The sequence below is a fragment of the Canis aureus genome, chromosome 10, assembly GCF_053574225.1.
Source record: "Canis aureus isolate CA01 chromosome 10, VMU_Caureus_v.1.0, whole genome shotgun sequence".
In the NCBI taxonomy this organism is placed as follows: Eukaryota; Metazoa; Chordata; class Mammalia; order Carnivora; family Canidae; genus Canis; species Canis aureus.
The window spans coordinates 34,426,327-34,448,322 of NC_135620.1; the positions used below are offsets into that span (position 1 = coordinate 34,426,327).

The window sequence follows — 21,996 nt, forward strand, 5'->3', positions numbered from 1 at the left end:
ATATAAGGATGGCTACCCCTGCTTTCTTTTGAGGACCATTCGAATGGTAAATGGTTCTCCAACCTTTTATTTTCAGGCTGTAGGTGTCCTTCTGTCTAAAATGAGTCTCTTATAGACAGCAAATAGATGGGTCCTGCTTTTTTATCCAGCCTGAAACCCTGCGCCTTTTGATGGGGTCATTAAGCCCGTTCACATTCAGAGTTACTATTGAGAGATATGAGTTTAGTGTCATCATGATATCTATTCAGTCCTTGTTTTTGTGGACTGTTCCACTGAACTTCTTCTTAAAGGGGAATTTTAAGAGTCCCCCTTAAAATTTCTTGCAGAGCTGGTTTGGAGGTCACATATTCTTTTAGTTGCTGCCTGTCTTGGAAGCTCTTTATCTCTCCTTCCATTTTGAATGAGAGCCTTGCTGGGTAAAGTATTCTTGGTTGCATATTCTTCTCATTTAGGACCCTGAATATATCCTGCCAGCCCTTTCTGGCCTGCCAGGCCTTTGTGGAGAGGTCTGCTGTTACCCTAATACTCCTCCCCATAAAAGTCAGGGATTTCTTGTCTCTTGCTGCTTTAAGGATCTTCTCTTTATCTTTGGAATTTGCAAGCTTCACTATTAAATGTCGAGGTGTTGAACGGTTTTTATTGATTTTAGGGGGGGATCTCTCTATTTCCTGGATCTGAATGCCTGTTTCCCTTCCCAGATTAGGAAAGTTTTCAGCTAGAATTTGTTCAAATACATATTCTGGCACTCTGTCCCTTTCGGCGCCCTCGGGAACCCCAATTAAACGTAGGTTTTTCTTTCTCAGGCTGTCGTTTATTTCCCTTAATCTATCCTCATGGTCTTTTAATTGTCTCTTTTTTTCCTCAGTTTCCATCTTTGCCATCAACTTGTCTTCTATGTCACTCACTGGTTCTTCCACCTCGTTAACCCTCGTCGTTAGGACTTCTAGTTTGGATTGCATCTCATTCAATTGATTTTTAATTTCTGCCTGATTAGCTCTAAATTCTGCAGTCATGAAGTCTCTTGAGTCCTTTATGCTTTTTTCTAGAGCCACCAGTAGCTGTATAATAGTGCTTCTGAATTGGCTTTCTGACATTGAATTGTAATCCAGATTTTATAACTCTGTGGGAGAGAGGACTGTTTCTGATTCTTTCTTTTGAGGTGAGGTTTTCCTTCTAGTCATTTTGTTCAGTGCAGAGTGGCCAAAAGCAAGTTGTATTGGGAAAAAGAGAAAAAGAGAGGAGAGAAAGAAGGAAAGAAAAGAGAAAGAGAAAAAAAAAGGAAGAAAAAAAAGAAGAAAAAGAGAAAGAAAAAGAAAGGAGAAAAAAAAGGGGGTGGGGGAAGGAAACAAATCAAAAAGCAAAACAAAACAAACAAACAAAAAAAGAACCACGGGGGAGTATCTTCTGATTCTGTGTAGTCCCTTGGCTTCTCCTGGAAGTTGTCCGTCTAGCTGGTCTTCTGGGGGAGGGGCCTGTTGTGCTGATTTTCAGGTGTTAGCACTTGGGGGAGCTGCTCTGCCCCCTGCCTGGTGCAGGGCTCAGTGGGGGTTGTTTACCCCGTGAGGCCCCAGGAGGAACAACCCCAGTGGCGGCGGCCAGCTCTCCAACCCTAGAGTCAGCTCTGGCAGTAACTCCGGAGCTCTCGGTCTGCAGGGCCTGGAGGCTCCAGGGCGGGGCCGCTGCTCTGCTCAGCTCCGGGCAGGAGCGTCCTTGCTGTCCTGGGCCCTCCCGGCCTCTGCCTGTCCCGGGGTGAGGCTGGATCCTGGGCTGTGTCCCGGCGCCCAGTGCTCCCGGCCTGCGCTGTTGGATTCGCGCTCCCGCCCCTCAGCCCCCTCCGCGGAGCCGCCGCCCGAGCCCCTCCGAGCTGCTCCGGGTCCCGCCGTGCGCGCTGCAGCCCTTAGGGAGCTCGGGGCACTCTCCCGGGGCGCAGGTGTCTGTTAGTGTCCCCGGGAGCCCGAGGGCATCCCCGCCCTCCTGGGTCCTGCTCCAAGTCCCTGGAGCCCCTTTCCGCCCGGGAAGGTTGGTGCAGCTCCTGCGTCTCCGGGACGGGGCTCTCCTGTCCTGGGGACACTCGCCCCGGCCTCAGCCCGGCTCCTCGCGGGGCCCCTCCCCCTTGGAGGCCTTTGTTTCTTTACTTCTTTTTCCCCGTCTTCCTACCTTGATAGAAGCGCGAACTCTTCTCACTGTTGCATTCCAGGTGTTCTCTCTTTAATTCTCAGGCCGAATTCATAGATTTTCAGGATGATTTGAAGGTTTTCTAGGTAATTTGGTGGAGACAGGTGATTTGGGGACCCTACTCTTCCGCCATCTTGCTCCTCCCCCGCAAGAAATACATCCTTGAGAAGCTTTTTAATTGCTATCAGTGAAAAGGCTGTTAAGTAGGAAAATAAATTTCAGGGCATGGAAGAACAAGAAAAAAAAAAAAAAGAAAGAAAAAAAAATTAAGAATAGGACTCAAAAAAGCAGGAATTTTAAAGGTAATGTATGTTCAATTCAGATTCTAACATCCCTGACCCCAAACAGCTTGGAACATTAGTCTAATTTTATCACGTTACACAGTAACAGCTGGAAGAGATCTTCAAGAATGACATTAGTCAGTCCCTTCATCCTGTGGCAGGGCTTCCAGAAGTTGAGAGACCTGTTCAGGTCACATCATACAGGATGGCAGCTAGAACCAAGGCCCCTTGACTTCTGGCTGGATGCAGTTTATCCTGATTGTAAATGAAGATTATTTCCATGCCACTTCTAAGGTTCTGAGGATTTCCTTCTGTAGAGTTTAAAAGTGACAGAAGAAAACCTGTCACACTGCTTTGTGGTCTTACTTTATATTTTAAAAGGCTTATTTAAATACAAAAAATGCTTTTTCTGTCTTTTAAAAACTCAATGGACCATTTTGTGACAAAGTAAATAATAATCAGGACTTGTAATTTAATGTTAATTATTTTGGAGAAGTCACTGAATTTTCATCCTCATTGGATGGTAACTACAGTCTTCAAATCTGGTAGTTCTTATGAATCTCCAAAGATCCTTAAAAGAAGAGGGCCTGAAAGCTACTTTCCGTATTTGTAAAAGCCTATCAGAAATCATATCTATATTAAAGCTTCAGAAGCTAATAATAAATATGTTGTTTTAAAATATCCAATGCAAATTATAGTGACTTGGTCAGGTAAATAATAAGTTCATTACCTTTGTTGATCATAATCAAAGTAGATATGTGCTTTTGTCTAAGTACTTGAGAAAATATATTCGTAGACAAAATGTTTAAAAATACAAAATTCTCCAAGAAGAACAAATAATAAAAAACTACTGATCCTGAAAGAAAAAAAAAAAAAAGCCCAAACAGGTAGAAAGAAAGGAATAATAAAAATTACAACAGAAATATGTGATATAGGGATCCCTGGGTGGCTCAGCAGTTTAGCGCCTGCCTTTGGCCCAGGGCATGGTTCTGGAGTCCTGGGATCGAGTCCCATGTCGGGCTCCCGGTGCATGGAGCCTGCTTCTCCCTCTGCCTGTGTCTCTGCCCCTCTCTATCTCTCTTTCTACGTCTATCACGAATAAATAAATAAAATCTTAAAAAAAAAAAAGAATATGTGATATAGAAACTAAAACAAAGGATGTGTGGGTGGCTTAGCAGTTGAGCATCTGTCTTCAGCTCAGGGCATAATCCCAGGGCCTGGGGATTGAGTCCCACTCTGCGAAGAGCCTGCTTCTCCCTCTGCCTATGTCTCTGCCTCTCCCTCTGTCTCTCATGAATAAATAAATAAAATCTTTAAAAAAAGAGAAACTAAAACAACAATAAAACAACAAACAATAAATACCTATTTGAATACTTTTTATCCCCCCCCCCCTTTTTTTTTGTCTGGTTGCTGTGGCTAGGACTTCTAGTACTACGCTGATTAATGAAGATCAATAAAACCAGGAGCTGGTTATTTGAAAAGATTAACAAAATTGATAATCATCTAGCCAGACTCAAAGAGAGAGAGAGAACACAAATAAAAACACAAATGAAAGAGGAAAAAATAAAAATAGCACAGAAATACAAACAAGTTTAAGAGAATATTATGAAAAATTATATACCAACAAATTGGACAAACTAGAAGAAGTGGATAACTTCCTAGAAACATATAACTTCCCAAAAATTAATCAGAAAGAGAAAATTTGGACGGACTGATAACTAGCAATGAAATTGAATCAGTAATCAAAAACTCCCAACAAATGAAAGTCCACGACCAGATGGCTTCACAGGTGAGTTCTATCAAACATTTGAAGACGTTTAATACCTATTCTTTTCAATCTTTTCCAGAAAATAGAAGAGGAAGGAAAACTTCTAAATTCATTCTAGGAGGCCAGCATTACCCTAATACTAAAACCAGATAAAAATGCCACAAAAAAAGAGAACCACCGGCCAATATCTCTGATGAACATAGATGTAAAAATCCTTAACAAAATATTGGCAAACTGAATAGAACGATACCTTAAAAAAAATCATTCACCATGATCAAATGGGATCTATTCTCTGACTGCAAGGGTAGTTCAATAATCACAAATCAATCAATGTGATATATCACTAAGGCAAAGGATAAAAACCACATGATCATTTCAATAGATGCAGAAAAAGCATTTGACAAAGTACAACATCCATTCATGATAAATAAAACAAAACCAAAACATCAATTCAGTTCCTTTTAGAAGGATCATAACTCAATATAATAAAGGCCTTAAATGGAAAACCTACAGTGAACATCATCTTCAATGGGGGAAAAAAAAAAACCGAGAGGTTTTCCTCTAAAGTCAAGAACAAGGCATGGATGTGCAGTCTCACCATTTTTTAATCAGTATAGTATTAGGAACCAGACAAAAAAAAAGTGATAAAATGTATTCAAATTGGTAAGAATGAAGTAAAATTTCCCATATTTGCAGATGACATGATAGTCTATAGAAAATCCTAAAGAATCTACCAGGACAGCCTGGATGGCTCAGTGGTTTAGGCCGCCTTCAGCCCACGGTGTGATCCTGGAGACCTGGGATCGAGTCCCACATCAGGCTCCTCGCATGGAGCCTGCTTCTCCCTCTGCCTGTGTCTCTGCCTCTCTCTCTCTGTGTCTCTCATGAATAAATAAATAAAATCTTAAAAAAAAAAAAGAATCCACCAAAAAAACCTACTAGAACTGATAAATGAATTCAGTAAGTTTGCAGGGTATAAAATCAATGTACAGAAATCTGTTGCATTTCTATACACTAATAATGAAGCATCAGAAAGAGAATTTTTATTCCCATTTATAATTATATCCAAAATAATAAAATAGTTAGGAATAAACTAAAGAAATGAAAGATATGCAATCTGAAAACTATGAAATATTGATGAAAGAAATTGCAGATTATACAAATAAATGAAAAGACATTCCACACTCATGGATTGGGGGAAGAAATATTGTTAAAATGTCTATACTGCCTAGAGCAATCTGCAGATACAGTACAATTCCTATCAGAATACCAAAAGCATTTTTCACAGAACTAGAATAAAAAATCCTAAAATTTTTGTGGAACACTAAAGACTCCAAATAGCTAAAGCAATCTTGAAAAAGAAGAGTAAAACTAGAGATATCACAATTCCAGGATTTAAGTTCAATTACAAAACTATAGTAATCAAAACAGTATGATATGGTCACAAAAATAGACAAATAGATCAGTAGAACAAAATAGAAAGCCCCAAAATAAACCCACAATGATACAGTTAATTAATCTTCAACAAAGAAAACAAGAATATGCAATGGGAAAAAGACAATCTTTTCCACAAACAGTGTTGGGAAAACTGGACAACAACTTGCAATGAATGAAACTGGACCACTTTCTTAAACCATGCATAAAAGTAAACTCAAAATGGATTAAAGAGATCGAAAGATATGAAAATCCTATAAGGCAGCACAGGCAATAATTTTTCTGACATCAATCATATGTTTCTCTTGAGATAACAGAAATAAAAGTAAAAATAAACTTAGGGCTACATCAAAATAAAAGCTTCTGCACAGCAAAGGAAACAACCAACAATACTTAAAGACAACCTACTGAATGAGAAAAGATATTCGCAAATGACATATCTGATGAAGGCTTAGTATTCTAAATATATAAAGAATTTATAAAGTTCAACACCCAAAAAACAAATAATCCAATTATAAAAAATGAGCAGAAGGCATGAACAGACATTTCTCCAAAAAAGACATCTAGATGACCAAAGACATGTGAAAAGATCCTCATAATCACTCATCATCAGGGAAATGCAAATAAAAAACACAATGAGGCATTACTGCATATCAATCATAATGACTAAAATTAAAAAAAAAAAAAAACTCGGGATCCCTGGGTGGCGCAGTGGTTTAGCGCCTGCCTTTGGCCCAGGGCGCGATCCTGGAGATCTGGGATCGAATCCCACGTCAGGCTCCCGGTGCATGGAGCCTGCTTCTCCCTCTGCCTGTGTCTCTGCCTCTCTCTCTCTCACTGTGTGCCTATCATAAAAAAAAAAAAAAAAAAAAAAAAAAAAAAAACTCAAGAAACAATAAGTGTTGGCAAAATGTAGACAAAATGGAACCCTAGTGCACTCTTGGTGGGAATGCAAACTGGTGCAGCCACTCTGGAAAATATCAGGGAGGTTTGTCAAAAATTTAAAAATAAGACTATCCTGACCCAGTAATAGCACTACTGGATATTTACTCAGAATAACAAAAATACTAATTTGAAGGGATATACACACCCTTACATTTATTGGAACATTATTTTCGATAGCTGATCTATTGAAGTAGCTTAAGTGCCCATTGATAGATGAATGAATAAAGAAGCAGTGTATATATATGCAGAATGGAATATTCTTCAGCCATTAAAGGAATGAAATCTTGCCATTTGCAACAGCACGGATAGAGTTAGAGTATAATTCTGAGCAAAATAAGTCAGTCAGAGAAAGACAAATAGTATATGATTCCAATCATATGTGGAATTTAAGAACCGAAACAAATGAACAAAGGAAAAGGAAGAAGACCAACTAACCAAAAGACACATTCTTAACTATAGAAAACAAACTGATGGTTAATGGAGGAGATATGGAGTGGGGGATGGGTGAAATAGGTGAAGGGAATTAAAAGTACACTTAATGAGCGTTCAATAATATATGGAATTTTGTTTTGGGAGATTTTTTTGAAGCTTTTATTTATTTATTCATGAGAGACACACACACACACAGAGAGAGAGAGAGAGAGAGGCAGAGAGAGACTCCATGTAGAGGAGTGTAATGTGGGACTTGATCCCTGGTCTCCAGGATCAGGCCCTGGGCTGAAGGTGGTGCTACACCCCTGAGCCACCTGGGCTGCTCATGGAATTTTGAATCGGTATATTGTACACCTGAAACTAATATAACACTGCACATTGGAATAAAAATTAAACTATAAATAAAAAGAAAAAATAAAAAGAGCTGAATGAAATCTTATTACCAAAATATAACACTGCACACTGGAATAAAATTAAACTATAAATAAAAAGCTAAAAAAATAAAAAGAGCTGAATGAAATCTTATTACCAATGAAGCAAAGGTCCCTTCCTTGTTCCATGTCCCACATTTACAATTTTATCCCAGTTATGTTTTTGACAGATGGTACAAGACAATATTTCTTGTTCCAGATCAGAATGAAATTTCCCCTATCAATGTTAGTAGATTGGGTTCATTGGAATCACAAACTATTCGTTTTTTTATACCTGGCTGATATACTGACGTTCAATATATGTCGTTTTTTGGGATCCCTGGGTGGCGCAGCAGTTTGGCGCCTGCCTTTGGCCCAGGGCGCGGTCCTGGAGACCCGGGATCGAATCCCACGTCGGGCTCCCAGTGCATGGAGCCTGCTTCTCCCTCTGCCTGTGTCTCTGCCTCTCTCTCTCTCTCTCTCTCTCTGTGTGTGTGACTATCATAAATAAAAAAATAAAAAACATCTATGTCATTTTTTGTTAGTTATTGATATGCCTTACATCATCTTCACAGATTTCTGAGAAAAAAAAATTTGTTGAAAAATATTTGTACAGAGGAGCACACCAACATTGTAGTTTCTATTATATACTGCTAAATAAAAAAATACATCCTTTTAGAATGTGACTTTAATAAGGAACACTTTTGTTGACTTTTTTACATGTTAAAAATCCACTTGGGCAATTCAGTTTTACTTTCCATTATTATTGAATCAAATTCAGCAGTTGTAATGAATGAATGATTTTGTCACCAAAAAGGAAAGCTTTTCCTTTGCAGAAAGAACATATTCTCTACTCTACTCTAGTTTCATGACCCTTATGAATGCTTAGTTACTTGCAGATCATGAACTGGAAGGATACAAGAGTATGCAGGTTTCAATAGTTCTGTTGCAGTCACTCCTATCTAAGGAGTGTCCCTCTACAGAGAGTTTCCAGGATTCTTAATTCAATGCCTGTCATCCTAGCAATATGCACAGGACGGAGCATAAAATAAAACTCCAATAAATAGGTTTAGATCTGTAAAAATGACTGTAATTCTATTACTTGTACTTAAGAGAGTTATATCTACTTCCAAGTATTTATATTTCACACAGGGCACAAATTACTATAAATAGTGTTTGGTAAATTAAAGCCTAGTGATTCCTTAAGACTTTTATACACTTTTCTTTTTATCCTTACATTATGCCTAAGTCACAGGGATATCAATAATTAATATAGGTTATTAATTTCAGATGAAATAAAATGAAATCCCTATTCCATGTTGCAAAATGTAGAATATGAGACCACATCTTTAAATGTTATTTTTCTATTAAGCCATTGCTATGAGATTTGCTTCTCTAAGCTTTTTTTTTTCCCTACCTATTCTTCTTCCTCAAAGGAACACTTTGAAAATTAGTTGTACTTCTGTAAATATGATTTAGATTCCTTAAGAGAGAAAGCACTCAGAATATGGAATATGTAATACATTTATTCAGTAAATTGTTACATCAAATCATAATCTAGAGAGATGTTTATTGAGTTTGTAGAGGGCAGAAACCATAAATATATCATCTTAAAATGAAATCTTATAAAAACAATTTAAAAAGGGAAATTGGCTACCATTAATATACCTTTTTAAAGCTTTTATATTACCATTATACTACCTTTAGCAGCTAGTGTCCATTTATACTGTAATTCCAATTACATAATTTAGACTATATTGATTATACCTTAATTTTATTATATTAGAGATTTTCCATAAAAATCTTATATAGTGATATTTCTTTCTTTTCATAATTATTACAACTTTCTCTAGCTTTATAAATATTTCCAGTTTATGATGCCTAACTAAATAGAGAGCTGTGTTCCTCCTCAAATTTAAATTATAGAAGAAATTTAATGATTCATTATAGTATTAAAAAAATGTGAGGGGGGATCCCTGGTTGGCGCAGTGGTTTGGCGCCTGCCTTTGGCCCAGGGCGCGATCCTGGAGAGCTGGGATCGAATCCCACATCGGGCTCCCGGTGCATGGAGCCTGCTTCTCCCTCTGCCTGTGTCTCTGCCTCTCTCTCTCTCTCTCTCTCTCTCTGTGACTATCATAAATAAATAAAAAATTTAAAAATAAATAAATAAATAAATAAATAAAATAAAAAAGTAAGTCTTATAACTGCTTAAACTTTTCATAAAATAGAGATTTTAATTTTTTTTTGAGATTTTAATTTTTAATAGGGCATCATATTACTAAGATAAGCAACAAAAATTATAGACTTCTTGTTAGGGCTTAAAAATTGCACATAAAGCAAAGATACAATCTTTATTATTTGGGTGTGTCTTGAGACTGTTGTTAGAAATAACTTCTGCAAGAAGCTTTATGATATCAAATAGCATATCCCTTTCTGTAGCTGTATGGGGAGAATAAGTAATTCCTCATTTTTATCTTGTGAGATTTCTTTCACAGTTAGATAGGAAAGCCTGTGGCTTTTAAAACCTCAAGGGTTGGGATCCCATTAATTAGCAATGAGAGTCAAACAAAACATGACTAAGAAACTCAAAACTTAAAATGTGGAGAGGAAAGGAACAAAATCAGTCTATGAGCAAATGGATTACAGAAAATGGAATATCTTACAGACATAGCCTTTGAAAGCTTGCTAAAACCTTAAACAGATATATAATATTTTTAAGAGAATTAATTTTGTTTCAGCCTAGTCAATGAATATCAAAATGAAGATTTTTAAAACTAAATTTGGTAGTACAAAATAGAGAAAGCAGTGTTTCTCTGCATAAAACTTTGGGATAGCTTTTCTAGAGGATGTTTTTACTTTTATTACTGAAAGGAAGAATATAGAAAATCAGAGATGGGAGAGAGTCAGGGAACTTCAAAAAACTGAGAAATAAGAAGCGTGAAAATTATGGTAGACATTGCCAAAAGAATGTCTAAAATCCAGTATACTTTAAGAGTAAAATTCAACTACTTCTTGCCTAAAGATTTTTCTGGTGGTAATTATGATCACCTGGTTTCAAATCCTAGCTCTGCTACCTAGCTGTATGACACTGGAGAGCCATCTAACTTCTCTCTGTTTAAGTCTCTTATCTGTAAAATGGTGATAATTCTGGGACATACTTCCCATAGCATAATTTCTTTACCTGGTGAGGACTCATTGACCTAACACATTTAAAAATGTTAGACCAGTGCCTCTAAGAAAGAAAAGCATGTACATTCCATATATTTTCTTAGAGCAGAGTTTGCAAAGTAAATACACTCTTTTCTCCACATGATAGATTGGAGGATACTTTGTAGTAGGTAAAGGGTAAGTGACTGCCATATAATCCTTTTCTTGGCATCAGTGCTGGGTAGACAGGTCTTAACATTTTACAAAACAAATGTTTCCAAGTTTTGCTTTTCTGTTGATTTCTTTTTATGTATACAAACACAACCCTTCAGTAGTTTTGTACTGATGGCTTGGTTTTCTGTGAACAATATTTGTGACTGAGCCAAAATGACTAAGCTAAAACATGCAGTAAAGACAGGTAATATGCATCTAGACCTTTTGAAGATTTAGTTTAAGTTCTATCTATTCTCTAATTTGAAAAAGGGAAGGGTGGGCTGAATATGGAGTTGTTAATAATACTCATAACCACACCACTGATTTTGCTTTTGACACCCAAACATTAAAATTCCCAACACTCAAACTCTAAGAGAACCAATATACATCATGATCTTCTACCTGACTTGAAGATTAATGCTTATGTACTGGTTAATATTTCAAGTACTCCTGAAAAAAGAGAGAGAGAGAAACCAAAAGTTACACTACCCAGGGTTGATTTTCATGGTCTGGAGAATTTGTTTGTTCATACAGCTATGGTCAATTTTAATATATGCAAGAAACAAAATTGTTAAAAAATGAGACATTTGGGATAAAAAGGAAAATATGATGACTTAAAAAGAAAAAGGTAAAGAAATTATGCTATGGGAAGATCAAGCCATATACAAGAATTTGAAGTTCAAAGTTTTGTATAACATTTCAGAGGTTCATAGATTCTTTTGCTCCCTGAGCCTTTCCATGGATCCCCTTGGGATAACCTTGATAATATTGAATCTCCTGCATCCAAATCCAAATAAGTTTGAAAATTATTAACTGTGGTTGTCATACAACCTGAAAAACCTTGTTCTGATATTATGTTATCACTGAATACTATGTATGGTGCTGTGAACATATTCTCATAAAAAATGTGGGACCCAAACACAGGAAGTATCTGAATTAAGACCATTTCATATGGAAGTAAATTGATGGATTACTTGCCCAAAGCCATAATTTTTGTTTTTCCATTATGTACATTTGAATTAATGATCAAGTTTTATCTCAGAATAAAATGAGAATTATGGTCTGAAAAATATTTATAGGATATATGATCAAATGACCTGAACTAATATCAACAAAATATCTCCTGGGTATCTAACCTTGCCCAATGTAACTAACAGAATTCCCATGTAAGGTAAGGTGATTATACTGTATGCCTAGGTAAATTCAGATTTTACTCTACACAACTACATGCTATAAACCAGTTAAAAATTAGAACATAGAACATTAGAGCCATGCTGGAAAACTCTTTGATCTAAACCCTGGAATTATTACAGTAAACAAAATGGGAGCTCTCATGGGGCTTACATTCATATAGGGCAAACAGACAAACAAACAAGCAATATCAGTAAGTAAAATACATGATGTACTTGATAATGATAGGTACTAAGGAGAAAAGCAATGCAGAGGAAAGGAATAGAATATACTAAGGGCAGAGATTTTAAATTGGTATTTAGGGAAGGCTTCACTGAGTTACATTTGAACAAAAATCTGAAGGAAATGAGGGAAAAGAGCAAGTACAAAGCCCGGACCCAAAGAAAATGCTTTCCATGTTTGTGGTCCTGGAACTTCCAGGAGACCAGGATGACTAGAGCCGAGTAGGTAAGGGGAGGATGAAAAGAGATGGTAGATTAGACATAATAGGGACCAGACCCTGTGGATCCTCATACCTGTTGGCTGAAAAAAGGTGACAACTATTTGACAGATATCTGTAGAGTCCTGAAACAGCTCAGTACCCTGCTTAAGTGCCATTGTTGTTAGAACGATAAAAGTCACTTAAGAATGGCTAACAGATGGTCATTATTTTACCACAGATTATTACTTGGAGGAAACCAGTGAGGACCTCCTGGAATTTAGTAATCATTACCTGGAAATGTAGGTGGGGAACAAGAATTCTTTAGCTTTGTCTCCATGGGCCATGAATTGCCTCGGAATGAAAAGAAAGTTATCAAATCCACTGGCATTTTGTTTTTATACATATCAGTTGACATTCCATTATAAGGATGGCAGATGGGACACCTGGATGGCTCATCGGTTGAGTGTCTGCCTTTGGCTCAGAGCGTAATCCTAGAGTTCCAGGATCGAGTCCCTCATCAGGGTCTCTGCCTGGAGCCTGCTTCTCCTTCTGCCTATGTCTCTGCCTCTCTCTTTCTGTGTCTCTCATGAATAAATAAATAAAAATATTTTAAAAATATATATAAGGATGGCTGGAAAAAAATGAAGGGAAGTTTTCTTTAAAGAAAAGATACAATTTTCTCTCCCACAGGTGCTGTTCATTATGAATACAAAGGTAAATATGACAAGATTCATGGCCCAAAAGAATTTGCAATCTAATGGTCTGATACTTTTGGCAAAATAGGCACTAAATATGGAAATATTCTATGGAGAATTTTAGTTGTCACAGTTTAGAAATCAAGAACATTTCATATCTGGTCAATAATTCATGAAGTACTTTATATATCTTATCTTATTATTTCATTTAAAAAACTGCCTTACCTACTGAGTAACTCACACAGCTAACAGATGGTACAGAAAGAGCCTGAATTTCATTATGCAGGACCCAAAAATTCTTGTTCTTCCTCTACACTAAAATCCCTTCAGGCTATAGATATGAAAAGAATTAGACTTCAATCACTGTCACTACCATTAAGAACCAGATCTGACTCAGCTGACTTACTGCATGGTACATATCCTCTTCTCACCTAATGATTGCATAGTGTTTCTACTGAAATTTTAAAGAGAGATTGATCATTTTAGTTGGTAGGGAGTAGGAATTGTGTAGTCAATGACATATGAGTAACTCCAATCTGCGGGCAGAGAGACACATAGTAGAAAAGAATGGATGGGTCATTTTCATGACATTATTTAGGAATTTTCACCAGGTTTCTGAACCAAAAAATTGGAACACATATTCTAATAAACAGGAGTCTATTTTTAGTACAACAAATTGAATTCTACAAGTGAGAACTGCAGAATATTTCAGTAAAATTTAAGCTGTATGGTTTTATATATACATATCTATGCCATATTTTAACATGGAGATAAACTTAATCAAAAGAGAATATTAGTTACATTGGAACACCTGTCAGGCTAAAAAGAGAAAAATCAAACCATTGGCTTTCCTCATTAAAGGATCTTATAAGGGTAAGATCAATCATCTGCCATTTGTAGATAAAGAGTCCAATACATGCACAGGCAAGTCTACAAAATGAAATGATGGCCAGTTTGTGGCTATGATAATTCTCATTTTTTAAAATTTATTTATTCATGAGAGACAGAGAGAGAGAGAGAGAGAGAGGCACAGACACAGGCAGAGGGAGAAGCAGGCTCCATTCCATGCAGGGAGCCTGAAGTGGCACTCGATCCCAAGTCTCCAGGATCACACTCTGGGCTGAAGGCGGCGCTAAACCACTGAGCCACCTGGGCTGCCAGATAATTCTCAATTTTATCGGCTAAGAATATTTTGAGGAATTTTGGATTATTATATCTATGAACTGCAGAGTGACATAATTTTAACTTCAAGAGTCCCCAGTACCACAGCTTATAATTTATTTTTTTTATATCAGGTGTCATCTTGAAGAATTTGAATTCTTTTAATATGTTAAATATTATATTTAAATATATTTACTTTGACAGCTAAAATGGAATGGATTTTTTTTCTGAATAAATAAAATCTGTGATATCAGATTGTTCAATTCTAAATTTTTATTAAACCAAGTTTTATTTCCTGCTGTGGATCAGGAATTCATGAATAGACCCTGTTCCAAACACATATGGCTGAGTGTTTAAATACAGAAGTTTACGTGTATAATAAAGTCTGATTGCTTGCCAAATTAAAAACCTCCTAATGACAGAGACTAAGGATCTTTATAGAAGTTAAAAAATAGAGTTTGACTATGTTTTATATGCATTTCAACACACTGAAAATTTACTATCTGAAAATAAGACGAAAAATTTAAAATACGAGGGAAAATAGTTTGTGCTTAAAAGACTAAACAAACTAATTAGATATTATGTAATTACATTTATACCAATCAATGTTTGTGTTTAGTGTATTTTTGTAGTATTCCAATATTCACCATAATTCATTCTTTCAGAAACAAATCATGTTAGCTTATGTCATCGATGTTAGCTTATTCTGAGGAATCTGAAAATTTCACCTTGTGGTGATAGCAATTATTTCTATTGCCTGATATTTTTCCTATAGCTTCAAGTTAACCAAATCTTATTTTTGTCTTTTAGGTAAGCAAATTCATTCTTTAAGTGATCCAAAGAAAAAGAAGAATGTTCTAAAATGACTAGTTTGAAATTATTGGTATTATTTTAAAAGTTAAAAGCAAATATTTTATAATGTTCTTAAAACAAAGAAAAGTGATCCGTCTCCAAAACTATGCACATAATGAAATAGCCTATATAACTCATATATCTTCAGGTCATCTTCTAATGCTTTGTTTATACACAATGTACTCAGTTCTACAATAGATCTAGGGTTTTTGTTTTGTTTTGTTTTTAATATTTTTTTATTTAGGAGATACAGAGAGAGAGAGAGAGAGGCAGAGACACAGGCAGAGGGAGAAGAAGGCTCCATACAGGGAGTCTGACATGGGACTCGATCCCAGGTTTCCAGGATCAGGCCCTGGACTGAAGGCAGCGCTAAACTGCTGAGCCACCCAGGCTGCCCTAGGTCTAGGGTTTTAAAACCTATTGTCCTTCCTACTTCTCTACATCTTTCTTATTTCTTAGCAAAATTGATGGATGCACTTTTCAGTCCATAAGAATTGATTTTTTAGATTATAAAAACCAGTACCATATTGGATACTGTTTCTAGAAAACAGGTATTTCAAATTGTATTTAGTCATTGGGTCCCAAATGCATCACTTTCTTAGGCTTTTGTAGGCAAAAATAACAAGTTATCAACTCTATGTGTATAGCCCAATGTAATTGACAGCTAAAATTATTCCTTTTATCATTTATTTGCAAGACAATTAAATTTTCCACATACTCTTTTTATGTACAAATGTTCTAATCACTTTCATTTTATAGTAGAGGAAGCAAATTAAAATAGGTTACATAATTGTTCAAAGATGCTCCTCACCTTTAATAATTGATATCACTACATACATACTAAAAAGGCTAACAGGCTATATATTTTATATATATAAAATACATGTATACATGTTTATATATGTAAGTTTGTATGTAATAAAAACATATTTCATACACACATATATATACAAAATAAATATAGACACACACAGACAATACAAACAGCTAGCCAAAGTATAAAGCTCCAATACATTGCTACTGGGAATACAAAAGTCTACATTACTCTGATAATCAGTTTAACAGTTCTTAGAAATGTAAACTAGGGATCCCTGGGTGGCGCAGCAGTTTGGCGCCTGCCTTTGGCCCAGGGCGCGATCCTGGAGACCCGGGATTGAATCCCACGTCAGGCTCCCGGTGCATGGAGCCTGCTTCTCCCTCTGCCTGTGTCTCTGCCTCTCTCTCTCTCTCTCTCTCTGTGACTATCATAAATAAAATTAAAAAAAAAAAAAAGAAATGTAAACTAATACTTATAATATGGCCCACAGATCCCATGCCTAGCTATTTATCCCAGAAAAATAAAGGGCCATTTTCACACAAATACCTATAAACTTATGTTTATAGCATCTATTCATTTGGAATATTTGGATTTAATTATCTGAAAAATAACCCAAATGTCCTTAACTGATTAAATTAGCTTTTAAACACTGCAGTACATCATACTATTACTGTTACAATACTATTACTCAGAAAAAAAGAAATCTACTTATACATACAACTTGAATGAACCTCAAAGCATTATACTGAATGAAGGAAGCCAGTCTCAAAGGGTTGCCTACTCTATGGCTCCAGTTATATGACACTCTCCAAGAGACAAACTATAATGGTAGAGTGCAAGTCACTGATAGAGAGGAGTTAGATGTTGGAGGGGTGGGGATGTTTGGAGTGATGGCATTGTTCTATGCACTGAACTATTCTGTGTATTGTGGTAGTTACTAAAATCTAGAATGTGCTAATAGACATGTATACATCTAAAGAAACTGCTGGGTGGCTCAGCAGTTTAGCACCTGCCTTCGACCCAGAGCATGATCCTGGAGTCCTGTGATCGAGTCCCGAATCAGGTTCCCTGGGTGATTCCCAGGGTGATTCTCCCTCTGCCTGTGTCTCTGCCTCTCTCTCATGAATAAATAAAGTCTTTAAATATATATAAATATATATATTTATATATATGTATATATTTATATGTATATATAAATATATATTTTTATATATACATCTATATTTATATATAAATACATATTTATATATAAATGTATATTTTATATATATTTTATATAAATATATTTACATTTTATATTTATATATTTTATACATATTTATATTTATATTATATATATAAAAATTTAAAAATAAAACTAAATATCTAGGTACATATTGTGTATATACTTATATATGTATAGGTAACTGTATAATGATTATAATGCTATTAAATAGTGAATCCAAGATTAAACATCATTCTTTGAATCTGTGTATAATCCAAATTTCATTTACTAAATTATTTGTGAATAAATTACACATATATGTAATGTGGATTCACATATATGTAATGTGGATTATACGTATGATAGATCTCTAGAAAGAAGAATATGCCAACAGTATTGTAATATATTAGGTTTCTATACTGGGACATGAAATTTGTCAGTTAAGTTAAAATGTAAAGAATACCAAGCCTATAAATAAGAGCAATATAATGGAACCTAAGACAATAAACAAATCATTATATAATTTCCCTTGGTTTTCTTCTCACATGATGAAGAGAATATAGACTATATCAGTCATTGCCATGATGATTATATGAATCAGAACATTGTTTATCTTAGGAAAGAATAATTCAAGTAGTACAAAGATCAAAAAAGGAGAATGGGTCAGAAGAATTATAATAAAATTCATGTTTCAAATTAATTTTATAGAGACATCTTATTTAAAAATTATTTCTTCTTGTCTTCATCCCCATGAGTATGTTAGTAGCCATATATACATTTATCTGTATGTATTGCTGTCCAATCATTTCTAAAGTATTACAACTTCTAAAGAAGCAGTCTTAAAGCCACCAAACAAAGTTCTCAAGACTCTATCACTTTGTCCTCTATCAATATGATATTACGTATGGCTAGGAATTTTATATATGCACCACATTAATGGTATTAAACATCTATTTAAGAGAGTTAATTGAATAAAAATGCTTGCTAAGAAACTGTTTATTAGGCTTCTTGTAATTAATACAGAATATACCTGGCTGTTGGAATTGAGTTAAATTTTCAGGAAAAAAAAAAAGCTGCTTCTGATTCTACTGACTTTACTACTGCATTCTATATTTACTCAAATCAAAAGGACACTGTGGAAGGGGGTGGGGGATGAGATGGATGTAGGCCCAGCTTTGGACTATTACTACAGTATACATAAAATTGAATTTATGTCACAGAAGTAAGATCATGTAACTATTGAGGTCACAAAGATGAGTAACTTAACAATTTTGTAGCTCAGTTTGCTTATCTGTACAAAGGCACATGGAGTGTCAATTATTTCAGTGGTTACTACCAGCTGGCTGCCTGTTAATCAGTCTAGAATTTGAAAAGATAGCAGGAAAAATGTAATATTCATATGGCATGTCCTAGTTAGAAGCCTGAAATTCTACCTGAAATAAAGAGCAACAGTAGTTGGACTAGAACATTATGTCCAGTCTTTTCTGTCACTCAGTTAATTATAGTTATTACTAGAACCTCTGACTAAAATGCTAATTAAACATTCCTATTGGTCAATTTATCTGTTGTCACTTTGGTGAATAGAAAGCAAGTTGATATCTGGAATTGCTAGGAGAATATCACCATCAACACTACCCCCACCCACAAATATATGTGCAATTACCAGAAGACTTATATACTTTTTTGGTGGACATTGTGTCAGGAAAAGATTGCATCTACTTATGACGGCTCAGCTATATGAATAGGACCTTTCCCAGATGATAGCTAGAGATATACTATGTGAAAAGGACTAAGGTAAACAGACCAACTCCTATATAATACAAACATATTAACTAAAATATTATCTTTTTCAAATTGTACTCTTTTCTAATTTGTTTCACAAAGTATTACTAGAAAACAAAAGTAGGGAGAAAAATAAAACTAATATTAATGAAATGTCTACTGTTTACCAGAAATTCTAATGGAGATGTTTATTATGTTATCATGATAACCCCTCTTGTATCAGATTTGTACTGGTATTCTCATTTTGCATAGAGTAAACTGCCTAAGAATTTTCTTAAAGCTATAAGTAGAAATGTAGAAGTTTAAGTCAATTTCTCTTTGATTATAAATGGAGTGCACTATACCAAACAATAGCACCTATCTCTCGTTGAGAGTACAAGTTCCAAACTACAGGAAATACATTTTAGCCTTGTAACAATAAGATAACAACAACAAAAGTGAGTGGAAAGGGTAGGATATGAGCATACCAGTGACAGAAGCAAGGAGAGTTTGATGCAGTATTCATGGATATTTATGTACATAATTTATATATATGTTAATTTATGTACATGTACTATCTATGTATCTAATGTGTCCACCATTTAGTGATCTTGTCATCTAACATAAATCACAGAATCTAAGTGTCATTTCTTCCCTTAACATGGGGAAATAATAGTAATCCTTACCTCACAATGTTGCTAAGAGGACCATAGATAATTAATGGAAAAGTACCATCAATCATAAATAAAATATATACATTTAGAGGGCCTAAGATGGCAGAGTAGCAGGAGGACACTAGGCTGGCCTTGTCCCTTGAATATAGCTGATAAAATATTAAGTCCTTCTGAATATCCAAGAAATCAATATGAGGACTGACAGAACAAAATGCATAACTAGAGAAAGAAGAGGCCACATTGTGGAAGGCAGGAGGTGCATATGTGTGATTTGGGAGAGAAATGGATCAGGGTGCTATGGAGAGGAGGGAGCCCTGGCTATAGAGAGAAGCAAGAGAAAGAGAGAGAGAAAGGAATACACAGGGGATGATCACACAAGAAAAACACTTACCCAAAACTACTGACAAGGAAAACAAGAGGGGCTGTTTTTTGTGAGTTTTTACAACCAGTGGGGCTCAAAGACTGGAGTTTAGAGGTCCTCAGCATGGAGCCATGAGGGTGCTGTAGTGGTCCTATGGAGAAGGAAGGAAGAGAGCCCAGGAACAAATGGTATGATCTCAGAATCCCCTAAGAGAGACAATTCCCCCATGTTGAGCATATCTGGGAAACATGGCATTGCCTTTCCAGGGACAAAGGAGTTGGAAGGTGCCATTACCCCCTCCTACCCCTCAGCATAGGCACAGAGACACGTACTGAGGGCTGCTAACCTGGACACTGGCTCTTTGCTGCACTTTATTCCAAATGCCATGGCCCTGCACTTTGGTGTGATTGTCCTTCTGGGACAAAACTACATTAGTCCCAGTGTGGCAAGACCCCCCTCCCCAGAGGACCAGCATGAGTCTGTACCATGTGAGGTCGTTAAACTTTGGAATTTTACAACTCAGCCAGCCTGCCTGGGATGGAACACAAATGCAATGTGCTGCCAGGTGGACAAACATCCCTGACACAGACAGAATAAGGGCAGGGATCTGAGGGACTCACAAAGGGAGACTGTTTTCTCTTCTGGAGGGCTTCCTAAACAGTGGTGGGTGCAAACTACCCTCTCTGGGGACAGGGAGGGGGATGGCACCATTTCTCTCCCCCACCCTTCATCACAAACTTCAATAGGCAGCATAGTGCCAACAGTGGCAGTCTAACCTGCTTACACCAAGCCACACAGCCATGCACTCTTCAGGTGCTGCTTTTCATGGGTAACTGTGCCAGAGAACCAGAGCAGTAGGCTCCTCCCAGAACCAGTACAAACCCCCTACACGCACCATGTCTACACAGTATACCCAAGAGATACTTCCTAAAGCTCCAGACACTTCCTGAAGTTCCAGCATATGACCTCTTCTTTATAAAGTCATTAATTTCAGGAACAGGAAACATTAGAGGCTTTCCTAACACAGAAGACAGACACCTAGACAAAAGCCTAGATGGAGGAATTCATCCCAAGAGAAAGAACAAGAAAAGGTCATGGCCAGGGATCTAATCAAAACAGATATAAATAATATGCCTGATCCAGAATTTAAAGCAACAATCCTAAAAGCATACCTGAGTTTGAGGAAAGCATAGACAATATCTCCTGTACCTCAGATGTAAAAGACCTAAAAGCTAGTTAGGCTAAAATGAAAAATGCAATAACTGAGATTTGAAACTGATGAGATGAAATGACCACAAAGAGGGAAGAATAGAAATGAATAAGTGATATGAAAGATAAAGTTATAGAAAATAATGAAACTGAAAAGAAGAGAGAAAAAAAAATTACATGATGAATGTAGACTTAGGGAACTCAGTGACTCCATAAAGTGTAATAACATTCATATCATAAGAGTCCCAGAAGAGAAAGAAAAGGAGGCAAAAGGTTTATTTGAAGAAATTATAGCTAAAAACTTCCCTAATCTGGGAAAGAAAACAGACATCCAAATCCAGGAGGCACAGAGAACTCTCATCAAAATCACAGAAGCAGAGGGATCCCTGAGTGGCTTAGCGGTTTAGCACCTGCCTTTGGCCCAGGGTGTGATCCTGGAGTCCTGGGATCAAGTCCCACAGCAGGCTTCCTGCATGGAGCCTGCTTCTCCCTCTGCCTGTGTCTCTGCTTCTCTCTCTCTCTCTCTCTCTCTGTGTGTCTCTCATGAATAAATAAATTAATAAATCTTAAAAAAAAATCACAGAGGCAGTCCAACACCATGACTATATGTAGGCAAATTGAATTTAATTAAAAAAATTATTAAAGATATTTGAAAAAATTATTAAAGATATAATTTTTAAAAAATTATAAAGATATTATTAAAGATTATTTGATATTAAACTTGCAAAAATATATAAAGAAAAAATCCTAAAAGCAGCAAGACAAAAGAAGTCCCTAATTCACAAGGGAAAACAAATAACATCAGCAGTAGATCTGTCCACAGAAACTTGGCAGGCCAGAAGAAA

At 36.2% G+C, this 21,996-nt stretch overlaps 2 long non-coding RNA genes across 2 annotated transcripts in view; both read right to left on the reverse strand.

Annotated features, from left to right (window-relative positions):
• The window catches only part of LOC144321641 (uncharacterized), a 101,010-nt gene that overhangs the window by 21,208 nt on the left and 57,806 nt on the right, over positions 1-21,996 (reverse strand). The window lies entirely within an intron of this gene.
• LOC144321642 (uncharacterized) lies at positions 2,467-7,932 on the reverse strand. The gene is made up of 2 exons (XR_013387235.1): positions 7,741-7,932; positions 2,467-2,767 (listed from the first exon to the last, which is right to left on the reverse strand). It is a non-coding gene; the product is annotated as an uncharacterized LOC144321642 (long non-coding RNA).